This window comes from Peromyscus maniculatus, chromosome 10 (genome assembly GCF_049852395.1).
Source record: "Peromyscus maniculatus bairdii isolate BWxNUB_F1_BW_parent chromosome 10, HU_Pman_BW_mat_3.1, whole genome shotgun sequence".
Classification (NCBI taxonomy): Eukaryota; Metazoa; Chordata; class Mammalia; order Rodentia; family Cricetidae; genus Peromyscus; species Peromyscus maniculatus.
Genome location: NC_134861.1, coordinates 15,581,919 through 15,598,431, shown reverse-complemented (window position 1 = coordinate 15,598,431; position 16,513 = coordinate 15,581,919). Strand labels below are relative to the sequence as shown.

Genomic DNA, 16,513 nt, shown 5'->3' with positions numbered 1-16,513 from the left:
ACATATCAAAATACAAAAATACCTTAAACAAGAGTAGAAACATATATACAGTATGTTATAACAAAAATAACCTTAAACTTGTATCAATATACAAAAATCCATACCAATGTAAAATATTCAAGATTAATAGTTACTTTGAAGTTTAAAACTAGATTCAATAATCTACCCTTTTTATCCTATCATTCCTATATTCCCCCTTTTTTATCTTTTCAAAAAGAAATCCATGAATCTAACCTCCTTTGCTTAGTTTTTTCCCCTTGACCATGACCAATAACAACTTCTAACTAACCTCCTAATTAATGACAAACATCCATAACCCATTGAACAACCAAAAACCTCTTATCCCACCTCTTGGGAATGTTAACATTGTGGTCATAAAATTACTTCCTACTGTCTGGGGGCAATAGCATCTTTAGGGGACCCTGGAAAAATTAAGATAATGATCAAGTCCTGGGAGAACTAACTGTATCATTTCTTGTCCAGTTTCTGTGTGACAGTAAAGTACAGGGCTCATCTGAAGTCTTGATGAGAGTAATCTGTGAGACTAGAACATCCTAGCTAGGTGCTATGAAGATGTTCTAGATGCAGACTTCTGAGGAGACTGAAACAGAGGCATTCTGAGAGGCTGGATCACCTGTCTGTCTTTTTTTCTGAAAATACACAAACTTTTAAAGGTAACATATAAATCTGCATTAGCCCAAGTATGAAATTGTGGTATGTGCAAATTAGCTAAAGGAGATTCTCTTTTCTATGTTTGAGCAGGTAAAATACATCTACTAACTTTATAAGTCTGTTTGGACTTATAAACTGTATAACCAAACTGTAATATAAATCTCCATCCATGTCATGTGAAGGATGCCATGTAGTAATAAGTCATGAGGACCCTGTAGCTAACAAGATTTATCATGTCTCATCCAGTCTCAAAGCTATTCCCATGAGAGATCCGTTTATACCTCACCTGTCTTGAGGTTCTTCTTGGTTTCTCTCTTCATGTCTGCAGCCAAGATTTCAAAAGGTCTCCCTGACCAAATCTGATCTTTATTAATTTTGAAGGAATCCATAGCTTTTTGTTTCCTATGGAAACAAAGGCATAACCTCTCCCCAACACAACACATTTTCTGACCTCCATTTTAAAGTCAAGACATTCTTTAAAATATATTGGCTGCTTTAGTTCAGTAGGTTTTTTTTTTTAACAATCCAATATCTCTCAGCAGCTGCAATTTTTGCTCTAATATTAGCATTTAAAAAAATTCAAAGTCAACAAAACACCATACAGGATCTAGACTCCCTGTGTATTTTTCATCTTTATGTGACTTATGCTTCTCACACTACTTTAGTCTTTCTTTAAATACTTTATTGTTTATAAACTATTTTTTTCCTAGAACTGTCTACACCCATTTTTTTCTTTCTTCTGCACTTAAGCACATTTTCAGCAGTTAATCACATTTTACCTGCTTAGAGGTTTTTTTCTGTCTGGATCTGAGTTTATGTGTATCTGAAGCCTTCTTTGACCCTGTGAGTCAAACCTTAACCTGCTAGGCTCTCCTCCCCATGACTAGATTAGCACATAGTGCTGGCAGTGGGCTTGGCCCCCTTTGGGTCTGTAGGCAACAGCAGGAGCCAATCCTAACTGTCCTAGCTGTGCTTAACTGTTCCAGCCACACCTAACCTCCCCAGCTCTGGGAAGCTGCTATGTCTATCTGCAGCCATCTGCAGTCCTTTGTACCCAGTGCCAGCATTTCAAGTGTTCAGCTGCACAGCAGGACCTCTTAAAAGAGCCAACCCTCTGTACATCAAGATCATAGTGCCTGCCTGAGAGACTATAATCTCCACGAAGCTGTGTCCAACTCTGTATTTGAATTTTTTTTTTAGTTTTTTCAGGCCTTATGTGGACTCATGTGCCAAGCACTGGCCACCATTTGTAGCAATCTGTCTTGTCAGACTATCTTTGAATCACAAGCCCACAAATAATGACATGGAGACTTGTTCTTAATTATGAAAACTTGACCTTTAGCTTAGGCTTATCCTACTAGCTCTGATAAATTAACCCATTTATATTAATCTATGTTCTGCCAGGTGGCTTTGGCTTTTGATCTCTCTTCCATTATATATGTTCAACTTGCTTTGCATCACGCTGATGTCTATACCTCTCTTCTTCCTAGAGTTTTCTCTCTCTCCCCAGGAGTCCCATCTAATCTCTCCTGCCTCTCTAATGGCCATTCAGCTCTTTATTAAATCAATCAGAAGGTACCTTAGGCATAGACACATGTTTGCAGTGTACAAAAAGATTATCCCACAACACTTTATACTGATTGAGGAAACAACCCATCAAAAGAACATCACAGTTCTAGCCATGTATGCCAAATGTAGGGGCAGCTAATTTCATAAAACAAATGCTACTACATAGAAAAGCAGAGATTAATCCTAGAACAATGGTAGTGGGTGACTACAATACCACATTCCTATCAATTGATGGGTTAACCCAATAAAGAGTAAATAGAAATATCTGTATTAAATGGCATCAAACAACAGACTTCATAAAATCTACAAAATGTCCGATCCAAACGCTGCAAATTACACACTCTTCTTGGAAGCCTATGAGATTTCTTCTAAAATAGATCATATATTAGGACACAAAGCAAGTTTTAACAAACATAAGAAAATTAATTCCTTGTCTGATGACAATGAAGCAGTAATAAGCAAGAGAAAGCCTACAACATATATAAACTCCTTCAGACTTAAAAGCACACTAATGAATAATAAATGGGTATTCAAAGAAAACAGAAAGAAATTAAAAATTCCTAGAGGTGACAGAAAATGAAAACACAGCATGACAAAAGCTACAGCAACAAAGAAAGCATTCCTGAAGGGGGAGGTGGTGGTGATATTTTATTTGTGCACTCCAATAAAGCTTATCTGGAGATCAGAGGAAAAAGCCAGCCACTATATTAAACATAGAAGTCAGGCAATGGTAGCACACACCTTTAATCCTAGCATTCATCCAAATCTCTGTGAGTGCAAAGCCACACTGGGAATAGAGCCAGGTGTGGTGGCACATGCCTTTAATTCCCAGCACTAGTTAATCACAGAGGTCTGGAGGTCTGTACAGACAGACAGGAAGTGGTAGAGCTGGGTGGAAAGAGGAAAGTGATGTAGATTGGTGGAGAGAGGAAGTGAGATGGCAGGGCACAGGAAGGATATAGGCATGAGTATACAGGAAGTAGCTCTCTTTCTGACTAAGGATTTGCTAGCAGTAAGAACATGCTGGCTTCTTTCTGCTCTCTGGTCTCTCAGTTTTCACCCCAATATCTGGCTCTGGGTTTGTTATTAATAGGACCTTTTAAGATTTATCTTACAGGAGGCTGTAACTCTAAGTACTCACCCTAAGAAATCAGGGCAAAATATCCTTGAGATATTTAAAATGGATAAACACTTTCAGCAAAATGGCTCAATGATATACATGAAGGCCTCGGGAAAACAAAAATTGACCAAGCCTGAGTCAGTAAACAAAAAGAAATAATTAGATCCACAAAGAAACTAATTATATAAAAACCATAAAAATGAACTGGGCATAGTAACACACACCTTTGATCCCAGCATTTAGGAGGCAGAGACAGGCAGAACTCTGTGAGTTTGAGGCCAGTCTAGTCTACAGAGTGAGTTTCAGGATAGCCAGAGAAACCCTGTCTTGGAAAATTAAAAAAAATGATGAAGACTCAGTAAAACAGAAGGTAGGTTTATTGAAAAGATAAGCAGGATCGCTAAACCCTTAGCAACACTAACTAAAGAAAGAGGGAGAAGATACAGCCAAATAAAAGTAAGGATGAAATGTCAGCCTTCCCTTTACCACAGAAAGCAATGAAATTAGAAAATCTTCAGGATGTAATGTCACAAAAGTGTATTTCAGTACATCTAAAAGAAATAGATGAATAGCTAGATATATAGAACATATAAAATTAAACCAAGATAAGACAAATAATTTAAACATATGAAAAAAAGTTTAAAATTGTTGCCAACATAATTCAAGAATACCACAAAATGTCTAATAACCATGATTAAACTGGCTTCATTCTAGAGATACAGGGATGATTTCAACATACACATATCAGTAAATATAATGTCACATGAATGGCTTAAAGACATAAATCACATGATCATCCCAACAGATGTAGAAAAGGCATTTGCAAAATTTTAACATTACCTCATGATAAAGATTCTGGGGGGGTTGGGGTGGACTGGAGGTGGGACTAGAGGATTGCTCAAAGGATGAGTACTTACCACACAAGTGTGAAGAACAGAGTTCAGGTCTCCATGGCACATACGTATCAGGAATACCAGCTCACCTGTCACTTCAGCGCTCAGCAGGCAGAGAAAAGAGGAAACTGGCACTGGCTGGTTCACTGGGCCAGCTAAATTGTCAAGCTCCAGGTTCAGTGAGAAACTCTGCTTCAGCAAATAAAGTGGAGAAAAATTAAGGAAGAAATTCAACATTAATCTCCGGCCTCCACATACATATGCATACACACGTGCATACATCTGTGCATCCATAAGCATGTAACCACACACATACATATGCATACACATGCAACACACCTGTGTATCTACATGCATGTAAACACACTCATACATATGTATGTAAGAAAAAGCCTTGGGAAATACACACAACAATCGTTTCAGCAAAACTATACTAAATTGGGAAAAACTCAAATTATTTCCGTTAAAAGCAGAAACAAAAGAAGGCATTGGCTTTTGCCACTCTTACTTGAGATAGTTCTGGAAAACTTAGAGCAACTTGACAAGAGACACAAGGAAGGGGAGAGAAACTGGAAAAGAAGAGGGCAAAATATCCTTATTGGAAGGTGGTTTGTTTCTAGGCATAGCAGAGCCAACAGACTCAACCAGAGAACTCTTAAAATGGATAAACACTTTCAGCAAAATGGCAAGATACAAAATTAACATACAAATCTCAGTAGCCTTTCTACATACAAATAACAAACATTCTGAGGAAGAATTTAAGGAAATAGACCCATTCATGAATGTTTACAACTGCCAAATGAACAAACAAAAAAGGAAATAAATTTAATCAAGGAATTGAAAGACCTCTATAAAACCTTACAGTACTCAAGAGAGAAACTGAATAAGACACCAGAAGATGGAAAATGCCCTCATGCTCCAGGAGGAGAAGAAACAATACAGAAAAAAAAAAAGGCTGACTTACCAAAAGTAGTCTACAGATTTCAGTGCAATCCCCATTTCAAAAAAAAAAAAAACCTTCTTAAACATTATATGTGTGAGTGTGTGTGTGTAATGTGCATGATGTTATGTTATTTAACATATAATATATGTTAAAACTTATTTGAAGACAAATATCCCAACAATCCTGAACATATTACAATAACTGATTTCAAGTTCTATTACAGAGCCATAGAAAAACCAGAATGATATTAGTACAAAACAGACACATAGGTAAACATATTCAGAAGATTCAAATATCAACTCCTGCAGCCACACATCCTGATTTCTAACAAAGCTGTTAAAAATATACACTGGAAAGAAGCCAGCTCTTTAACAAATGGTGCTGTGAAAAGCAGGCATTTACATGTAGAAAAAAATAAAACTTGATCCTTACCTCTCACCCTGAAGAAAAGCCAACTCCTATGGATCCAGGAACTCAACATAAGACTAGAAAGTCTGAAACTTCTAGAGGAAAAAGTACAGCATACACTACAAGCTACAGTATAGACAAGAACTTTCTGAATAAGACTGTAGTTGCTCAGGAAATAAGGTCAACAAACAGACCTTGTGAGGTAAAAAGAATACTTACAGCAGAATACAAATTGAGTGAAGAGGTAGCCTGCAGAATGGGAGAAAGTGTTTGCCAGCTATAAAACTGACAAAGGTTAATAACAATCCTGTACAACAAACTCAATTAACTATCTAACAAGCAGAAAACAAACAGCTTTATTTAAGGGGAAAAAAAGGACTGAGGAACTGAACAGAGAGTTCTCAAAAGAAGAAATATGAATGAACAATGAATATTTTTTGAGAGATGCAAATAAAAACTACTTTGAGATTCCATCTCAAGACAATCAGAATGGCTGCCCCCTAGACAGCAAATAACAACAAACGCTGCCTATGAGGTGGGGAAAGGAAAGACTTTATTCATAGTGAGTGGAAGTAAACTCTAAGGGTCTGTCTTGTTCGCTTTCTATAGCTGAGGCAAAACATTATGACCTAATGTAGCTTGGAGAGGAGAGGGTTTATTTGGCTTACACATCCTGAGCACATACATTACTGGTGGAAGCCAGAGCAGGAACTCAAGCAGAAACTGGGAGGTGGAACTGAAGCAGGACAATGGAGGAATGGAGCTTACTGTGTCCTAATGGCTTTCTCAGACTTTTTTTCTTGTATAACTCAGTGGCCACCTGCCACTGTCACTGGTTTGCTAGGCCTGTCCATGTCAATCAGAAATCAAGAAATGTTCAATGACATCTTCCAGATTGAGGTCCCCTCTTGTCAGATGACCCAAGTTGTGTCCGACTGACAAAGAAACAAACCAGCACAGGGGCTGATAAATACTTTAGGCTGCCAAGGTTGATCATTTAGAGACCACATATTCCCAAAGAAGAGAAAGTTATTATAATAATTGTCAAGAGGTAAAATAATAATGATAGTGATTTTTTTCAGCTGTCTTCAGGCACCCAGTCAAATTTATTCACAAAACCTTTCACAAAAAAAGAGAGAAAACAAAATAACTGAGGGATTCTCAGTGCATTGTCTCGATAACAATTAATTTAGTTCACCATATTTTTGTACCACTATTACCTCACCACCCACTGTCTTTACCTATTTATTTCTAATTGACCATTAACTGCTACATCAGTGGAAACTTGAGAAACTTGACACCTAACTGCACTTATATAACCCACAATGTTGACATCAAGTACCTACCATGCACCTACACCACTGTTAAAAATAACAATCAAGCTGGGCGGTGGTGGCGCACGCCTTTAATCCCAGCACTCGGGAGGCAGAGCCAGGCGGATCTCTGTGAGTTCGAGGCCAGCCTGGGCTACCAAGTGAGTTCCAGGAAAGGCGCAAAGCTACACAGAGAAACCCTGTCTCGAAAAACCAAAAAAAAAAAAAAAAAAAAAAAAAAAAAAAAAAAAAAAACAATCAAATTCATTCTGAGATTCCTTGTAGCCAAAGCAAACACAGAAAGATATTAGTTCTTGTGATGAATATGATGCCCTTTGAAATATGTTGTAATTATTCCAATACTCTCTGAGGTAAGAATCTATATCTTTTATATTTGAAATGAAGAAATATCTTTGCAGAGTTAAACTGTTTATCTTAACTCAAAACCTAGTGAGTAGGTTGGCATGACAATACACACCCATAATCTCATTACTGGGAAGGCTAAGACAAGAGGATCACAAGTTCCAATCCAATCTGGGCTTCATGGGAGACCCTGTACTAACAAAACAACACAATTAAACAACAACTAATAAGTGTGAAAGCTTATATTCAACTCCAGTCTAATACTAATGCCCACATCAGGCCACTCATCATCCCACACACAAATGGGAGCAGAGCTTTCTCCCACCTCTCTTAGGTCATACCAACATCCATGTACATGTGTTGAAACTTTTAGTTCATGAATGTGTTCCCTGTACATGAAGATTTATCCTGGCATGCAGCTCTGTAAGTAACTGGTTACATGCATTACTAAAAGGGTCATGAGCATACACAGGTTTTAGGGCCCTATAGACTTAGGTTAGCATTAAGTCCCTATATGTATCTAGTTCCCTCAACTATGAAACAAGGGTATGGTAAGGAAGCAAACAAACAAAACTGTTGTTTTACTTTGACTATAAATAAAACTCACAATTGATATCAGTCAAAGTTTTCTATGGGGTTAATAGTTTAATTGTCATATTTAAGGTGGCTTTTAAGCAGGTAAGTCTGATAGATGTATATGTCATTTTAACAAAGAGTGATAAATAGTAAGACACAACTGTAACAGGAATCTTAAAAAGTTATTATTAATAAAATCAAACCTGAGCCAGGTATTGGGGTGTACGCTGGAAGATCAGAGAGACAGAACAGGCCACAGCCACCTTACCTCGCAAGTTCCTCAGTTGATCTTGTTCCTCAGACAGGATGCCTCTGAGTCCTCATCCAGAATGAATCTCAGCTGAACTGCTACTCACAGCCTGAAAGCTTAACCAGGCAAATGCTGCTAGTTTCTGGTCTTTATGCCTTATATATCTTTCTGCCTTCTACCATCACTCCCTGGGATTAAAGGCTTACTTCTGGGATTAAAGGTGTGAGTCACCATGCTTGGCTGTATCCTTGAACACATGGATTTCTGCCTCTGGAATGCTAGGATTAAAGGAGTGTGCTACCACTGCCTAACTTCTATGTTTAATATGGTGGCTATTCTGTCTCTGACCCCAGATAATGTTTATTAGGGTGCACAATATTTTGGGGAACACAATACCATCACACACAACAAATGGCCTTTGTATTTTTAAGGGCAATAACTTGTAGGAGGTTCCCGGGGGGTGGAGTAGGGCTGAAGAAATGGCTCAGCAGCTGAGAATACTTGCTGTACTTCCAGAGCATCCAAGATCAGCTTCCAAACTCACAATGACCTGTACCTCCATCTCCAAGAGATCTACTTCCTTCTTCTGGACTCTGTAAGCCCCTGCACCAGCACACATGTAGCTTTCACACATGCACACACCCATGTGCGCACATACACACAAATAAAAATAATAAAAATGAATCTTTTAGAAAGTTTCAGTTTGAAGCTAATCTAATGAAAAAAATATGAGCAAGCTGTGTTATACAAACCTCTATCAATGCTGACCTTCTCCTGCCAACATAATAGTTGCTTGTATACTGTGTCCTGTGTCGGGTAGAGAAAAGAGAGTTTCTTGGCTCTCTAGAGGGATGACAGAAGGTTCTTTTGGACTACTTTTTAACTGCACTTAGCACAAAGCAATCACAATGCTAAGGTGACACCAGCTTGGTCTCTTCAGTGCCAACACAACTGATCAAACATTAGGACTAGGAGGTCCACGTGGGAGACATCTAACAAAGGGTGGGTGCTGAATTAACACTGCCATCATCAAAGAAATCCCACCAGCTTTGACCCTGTTGGGAAACTATTGAGAAAGAAGGGGTAACAACACAGTCACTAGAGGGAAATTCAAGTTCTCCACAGGTTTTCCATTATTCTTTTACCAAAGTAAAATTTAACCTCTTAACCAGATCATAATTCTTACTCTTCCTGACTAGTGCTAAGGAAATGAGGCTGCACCCTTCTCATTCTGATTTTCCCTGAACATTCCCAGCAGGCACAGAGTGCTTTCACGGCCTGATCCTCTCTCACTCTTTGGTCATCTCAGCAAACCAGCCAGGTCCCAGCAAGACAATTCCTTTTCCAAAGTTCCACTTCTCCTGGAAGCCTGAGTTCAAAGGAAAGCTATGTGTCCAGCTTCCCAGGACAACGTTCACAGTTGCAAACCTTCAAAATGGCCTGAGAGGGGAAAGTGGATCTGCCTTTGAAGTGTAGTTCGAAACAGTAGCAGCTCTCCACTTCACACTGGCTCTTTCTTGGGAGTCAAAACAGGGTGATGTAGCAAAGAGAAGCCCCTTAGATCACCGCCAAGGCACAACTGTGAGTAAGCACACCATGCAGTCCTCAGGCCCTGCTTAGAGCTCATGCCAACCACTCTGTAAAGGGAAGACAGGATCACATGGCCACACCCATGCACCACTGAAGAACCTGTGTTCACCAAACTCTGCCACAAAGAAAGTGAAAAACAGCTTTGTCTCAGGATTCAGGTTTTGGTTTTAGGATGTTTTGTTTTGTTTTGTTGTATATTACCTTAGTTCCCCAGTAGTCTACAAGGTGTTCTTAATTTCCCAGGGGGAAAAATGTCAGTGAATAACTGCATCCTCTCCTGCCACCCAGTTACTACGTTCTCCACATCACCACCCCAATCATTTAGATCTGCTTCCTTCCTAAGTCAAGTGTTTGATAAAGATTGTTTTCATTGGATATGGCGTGCTGGAATCATTTCGCCACCAGTCAAATAATGTTACCTTCATTTTGACAACAATTCGTCTGCTTGTCGTGATACTGGGTGTACTAGTTTCCACAGATACTTTAGATGAAAGGATGGAGGAGATAGAAGTAGGAAAAAAAATATTAGTAGACTTCTGGAGAAAAGAACAATGTTTTGTCTGCCACGGAGCCACCTTGTACGTTTGCATAGTAAGGGTGTTAAGAAGCCTTGCAAGAAAGAAATCTGTTTATCTAGCACTTTCTTGAATTTATTAAAGAAAGATACACCTTCTGGTTGAATAATAGCTGCAAAAAAAGAGCCACCACCACAGTCCAATTAATAACAGAGTATCATTTATTCTTTGAGGGTAATGTCTTCATCTGTTCTTATGCATAGGACAATATCAACAGGATTTTGGAGGAAATGTCCTGGAAAGAAACAAAACCTCTGAGGAGTCTTAGTGGCCTCGTGGCTATGGGTAAGCCTAATGAAGTTCTCTAGAATTCCTGCCTTTCTCTATTCTTTTTCTCTATTTTTAAAGCAAGGTCTCACTGGATACACACTGTGCTAACTACCTGGAAAGATGCAAGCAAAGTCTATTCAACCCAGAAAAATATACATGGAGGAAAAGCAGGGAGTCCTTGGATGTGATCAAGGCTTTTTTTTTTTAACTTGGGAGCACAATGAGCTGCGGTCCAGGATGATCAAAGACCATCAAAGCCACTCTCATCAAGTGGCTTCTGGGTCCTGTGTCTCATGAGCTTGGAAAATGACTTTTACAGACAACAGGAGGGTAAGTTTTAGAAAGCATTTATTATAGGTTTGTGGGTGAGAAGTAAGAGAAAGGACATAAGCAGAGCTCCTGCATTTCAGGAGCAAGTTTCAAAGATGGATTGTCACTGAGAATACCTAGAGGTTAAATAAGGCTTTAAATAATGTAGAGCGATGAGCTAGTCAGTCCAATTGCCCCACCTACAGGGTATTCATGTGCCTCTCCATCCCAGGCATCTGGATGGGAATTTCACTAAACCCTCACATTTAGCTTTCAGAGTATTGTGTTCATTTAGGTTTCCTCTTAAATAGAGAGAAGAAAGGTAACAAGAAGCCAGAGCACAAGCAAGTGCCCCTAAACATCTCTGGTATTTCTCTCCTCTGGCCTGGATGGAATTGCTAACATTACCAAAGACGTTTCTTTCTGGTTGCTGGATTCCAACCAAGGATAAGAAAAAGATCCACTTACGTGTGGTGTCCCCACTCAAAACACTGCCTGACAGATATCAACAGGGCTCTGAAGACAGACCAAGTACAATTCCCCCCAAAGTCTAACTTAGCAAACCAATTAGAGTACTGGGCTTTCTTATGGAGCAGAGGTGAGGAGCTACTTACAGGAATTTGAAGTGGGTGTCCTCAAAGCAGCTACACAACTTTGAAGTTTTACTACATGTCAGGTGGAGGATGATTTCAGAGTAGCTGAACCACTACTACCCTTTCAGGCAACCTACTTCTTCCTAAAAACTCTAGCACTTCCCAGGATCACTTGCAGCTTAGAGGAGAGAAAGAAGGAGTTAAAATGGGGACACAAATGGTACCCAGACTACTTCTCCCTCTTTTAAACAGCATTTTCCCTTAGTTTTCTCTTGCAAGCAAGACAAGTGCAAGCACTTATTTGTCTTTGCCCATTATAGAGCCAACAGAATTCCCATCAAGGGGAGGAAGTAACCCTCTTCCAGAGGAAACCCCAGAGTGCTCTCACACCATTCTGCCTTGACGCATCCTCTCAAAGTCCATTCCTTGCCACTGCCTGCACAACTGAGACCCATTTGCATCGAAGAAAAGGACTTGGCTTTTTTTTTTTTTTTTGGTTACTGATAGCTTGAAAGAGTGCTTACTCCTTGGTTTAGCGCTTTTTTTCTCGTGCATTGTTCACTTCCCATCCCTGTCCTCTTGCCTCCATAGATGAGATTTTGGCTTTCCCTCTGGCCAACAGACATTTCATCTCCACTCTTCTGTAGTTCTCCAGAGAAATATGGGGGAACAAAAAACCTTCCTCTTGCTTCCACGGGCACACCAGTTCCTCATGATCTGCGTTCACTGGCACACATGAGGAGAACACTGTCCCTACAATGTGCAACTGTGGTAGAGTACAATGTCCGGTATGTGCTTGGAGCAAAATCTTAGTCCACTTTGGAAGAAGCAATCACCAGAAAGCTCAAGTTGAGCACATTGTGAATTGTCAAAGCTTTAGATTCTCAAATGGTTTCTCCTAGGCTGAATTCAACAACAGTGATTTATTTCAGACAAGTGTTGAACCCTAATTTCAGTTGTGCAACACCTACTGTGTGGCAACTGGTGGACTCTGCATATATGGTAACCAGTTAGAGCCACATCCTGTGTGAGGAAGAAGGGAAAACTACTGCACAGTACTACATTAAACAAAGGCAAATGCTATAACAGACCACCTGGGCACAAGGTATTAATGGTGAGTCTAAAACCAGAGAAAAGTGTCAAAGTCACAATCAACTAGAAATATCCTCTGTTAAGGAAAAAAAAGACACAGCTTTTTTTAATTCTGTGTCCTAAGTTCAAAGATGGATCCTGTAGCAAGCAAGTTACTTGTCAGTAAAAAATACAGAATTCCTGGTTTATCAATCTAAATTGTAAATAAGTTTTTACACTAAAACTTAAAAGGAAAAGCATTAGTCAAAACTAAAATAAAATGAGAAGTATGAGATCATGTGTCCGGATGGCAAAAAGGCAGGGAAAAAAAATGTGCCTAGAAAAACAAGAATAACCAGGAGATGGGGGGCGGGGTGTAGAAATGGCACAGAGTGCAAAATGGGATTAGAATATGTTCAAAGTGGGTTATATACTTGTGCAAAAATGGCCTTCTGGAATCAAAATGGCTTCTGGAGTCTTTAAGATCAGAATCTGGGCTCTCAAAACTCTGACAAGCCAGGCTCTCCCTACCCCTCCCATCCTCGACCAAACAATTGAATAAGCCAGTAGGAGTGGAAACAAAGAAGGAAGATTCATTTACTGTTTTCAACGTGGCCACTAAGGCAGAGCATCAAGTAAAGGGATCAGGTGGAACTCAATGCCCTTCCTAAAAGTCTGCCTGTGGGTTCCTGACACGAGATTTAGGTTGAAAGAGCAGGAGGCGTGTGTAACTAAGCAGTTCTGGTCAAGGTTGACTCATACTTGTCTAAATTCCAGTCTCTGGTCTCTCCTGCAAGGTGACTGACAAGTAAGTACTGTCTTTATCTCCTCCTGGGAGAGAAGGTGTTCACCACCTGGCTCAAGTTTCAGCCTTTCTCTTCTCTCAATGTGAAATTGCTGAGAAAATTCTGATTTCTTGGGAAACCATCATTTCAATGGTCTGATAATCAAAACTAAGAGTCCCATGTGTCTCTTTAGAATACTTCCATTCCTTGCAAGGAAGTTATACCAGCATTAATTAACTATAAAACAGACCATGAGCTTCAAAAATCAGGAATAAACTATACAGCCTCAAAAGATCTTTAACAGAATATTGATTCATTAAAAAACAGTGAGAGGTGACATCATCATGGAGAAACTAGATCAAAGATATAACATCACCAATATTGGGGCAAACCAAGCTTGTATGATACAACATATCAGGAGAGACATGAGGGCCTGATTTAAACACATCAAACAAACCCAAACTGAAGGGAAGTCTGAAAGTAACTCATCTTTTGTTTTGTTTCATAACATTTATTTATTTGTTTGTCTGATTGTTTAGGTGTGCGTGTGTGTATGTGTGTGTGTGTGTGTGTGTGTGTGTGTGTGTGTGTGTGTGTGTGTACCACAGTGAACGGGTGGATGTCAGAGGACAACCTGCAGGAATTGGTCTTCTTCCATCCTGTGAGTTCTGGGAATCAGATTCAAATCACACATGGCAGGAAATGCTTTTACCCACTGAGACATCTCATTTGCCCTGACCTGTCATTTTTTTTAATGTTAGTGATATAAAAAGCCAAAAGCCCAGAGTTTTCCAGACCTGAGAATCTAAAAGGGCATAGCAACAAAGTACATTGCATGTTCCAGGGCTAAGTCCTGGACCAGAAGTTAAATCATATAAAAAGTACTCTGGAACATCTAAGAAACGAGAATGTGAGTTTTAGTTTCGTATGAATACTATGTTGATGCTAAAGTTACTGAATATAGTACCTATATTATGGTGATATATTTTTTCTCTCAGGAAACACATATAGAAGTACTTAAAGAATATATATTATATAAGATATATAATTAATAGTCAAATTATTTAGACTTGAAAGATAACAATAGATGATAGATAGATAGATAGATAGATAGATAGATAGATAGATAGATAGATAGATAGATAGATAGACAGACAATGACTGAAAGAGAGGGAAATTCATAGATACATAGATGAAGACAGATAGATAGTTGATAGGGAAGATAAAGTAAATATGGCAAGACATTAACACGGTGAATCCAAATGACAGAAATGATGGGCATTTCCATTCCACTCTTAAAATGTATCTGTAATTTCAAATACCAAATGCCCAAAGGGGAAACAATTAAAAGTTACATGTTCAAAGCATCACAGAATTGGTTCTTTATAAATTTAGTATTTTTGCTTCTCTGGGTCTCAGTTTCCTCACAAGCATCATGGGAAACAATTCCAGCTTCTCTTTGGCTGCAGGAGAGCACTAAACGAAATGTGAAGGCACAAATTACAGGACTGCATGAATAATGACAGACATTTGGTGGACGCTGGCTGACTATAAAACATGAGTAATTCTCCCCATATGCAGATCAAGGAAAACTGAAGCACAAGCAGATCATTCTTTTTGTTACTGAAGCATTGTGAATTCCAGCCGTGCTGACAGAAGGAAGCTGGGCGCTTATTTGCTTTCTCTTGGTTAAGTTGTTTTCTGTCTTTGTTCAGTGTTATTCTGTGTACAACTGTGTATTTGTGCCTACCATTGACTCTTAAAAACATTCAGCATGTGAGCAGTCTCTAAATTAAAACAACTAAAAAGCTGGGCTTAAGAATAAGGCTTGACTCACAGCAGCACCGATGACCTACACATCAATGAGCTCTCAAGAAATGGGTGCCAGCAGCCATACTGTTTTAGAACATTACATAGAAGATGAAGCACGGTTTTTCTAAATATGAAAGGAATGAAGTTCAATATGAGCCAATATAGGCAGAAGGGATAAATGGAAGAGAAAATTACCTCAGAGACTTTCGAATCCAATTCTCTGAGAATAACTGCCATTTACTGAGTGTCTAATAGATGTGAGGAACATTTCAGAACCATCCTGAAAGCTATGTCCTTTAGTTCTCATCAGAAAGTAAATTCAGAGAGGAACATACTTATTAAATCATGCTTTCCCCCTAAATGGACAGCTCTCAATCTTAGAGCAGTTTTCTTTCTCACTCACAGATGAAAATCAGTACTGTCTGTTTCTCTGTGTGAACTCCCTTGTGCCTCCCACAACACCGTATCATGGGTGTGACTCTGCTCCCTGGAAGAGTCAGGAGTTGGAAAGGATTGTGGATCTATGCCATGCAGATGGCTTTGTTCTTCTGGCAGTGTCCTTCGGTTCTCCTGGAAGTGATGTTGCCCTGTTGTGAAAACAGTTGCAGTGGAATCAGTTGGGTCTCAGCTCATCACCTCATTCTTGTTGACATCTTCTATCATCCTTTCTTTTCAGCCACTGGTGGATGGGCCCCATTGCCATTACATCTTCCATCTTTGAACTTCTGAAGGCTCCAGAAGGAGCATTTTACTCCAAGGTCTCCTACACACAGTTTAAGAAACCTCTTTGAGGGCTGAGAAACTGGAAAGGTGGACCCCTGAGAATTTTAATTCAAGAGCCCAGCAGTGAACCACTGACAATTTCTCTGTCTTCTATGCAGTACTGATGCAATGGAACACTCAGGTACTCAGCAGTGACTACTCAAGGCTTTCAGCAAGAGACAAAGAACAGGAACTTCCTGTCTTGAAAACATTAATGTTAGCACACCCCTCTCTGACTAACATCTGCTTTTAACCATGGTCTCACTATAAAGTCCAGGGTATTCTTAAATTTATAATCCTCCTGTCTCAGCTTCTCACACACTGAGATTACAGACACGCACCACCATTCCAGCCCATGTTTTCCTATTCTAATGTACACTGTTTATCCATTATTAAAGTAAAACATTTGGAAGGTGAATCCCCTAGATCATTCACAGAGGCCATGTATTCTGCTGCAGCTTCCAAGAGCCTGATTGGATGCCGGTGTGCTTGACACTCGCAACATGTGGAAATGATTTGTTTTGATGAGATAACTCAGGAGAGAGGACCATGCTCAAGGAAGCTGAAGCTATGCTTCTGAGTCCATTTTATTTTCTAGCCCTGAATATTCCCTGCTTCTCTTGTAAAGTAGTAGCTTTT

At 39.4% G+C, this 16,513-nt stretch overlaps 2 long non-coding RNA genes across 2 annotated transcripts in view; both read right to left on the bottom strand.

The window, feature by feature from the left end:
- The window catches only part of LOC143267566 (uncharacterized), a 99,677-nt gene extending 91,414 nt beyond the window's left edge, over positions 1 to 8,263 (bottom strand). Inside the window, exons 1-2 of the long non-coding RNA XR_013042798.1 lie at positions 8,126 to 8,263; positions 4,279 to 4,443 (exon numbers count right to left, since the gene is read on the bottom strand). This is a non-coding gene — a long non-coding RNA (uncharacterized LOC143267566). The remainder of the gene's footprint in view (positions 1 to 4,278; positions 4,444 to 8,125) is intronic.
- A 2,152-nt stretch (positions 8,264 to 10,415) lies between these two features.
- Positions 10,416 to 16,513, bottom strand: part of LOC121832696 (uncharacterized) — a 62,754-nt gene continuing 56,656 nt past the window's right edge. Inside the window, exons 5-6 of the long non-coding RNA XR_013042797.1 lie at positions 11,466 to 11,622; positions 10,416 to 10,507 (exon numbers count right to left, since the gene is read on the bottom strand). This is a non-coding gene — a long non-coding RNA (uncharacterized LOC121832696). The remainder of the gene's footprint in view (positions 10,508 to 11,465; positions 11,623 to 16,513) is intronic.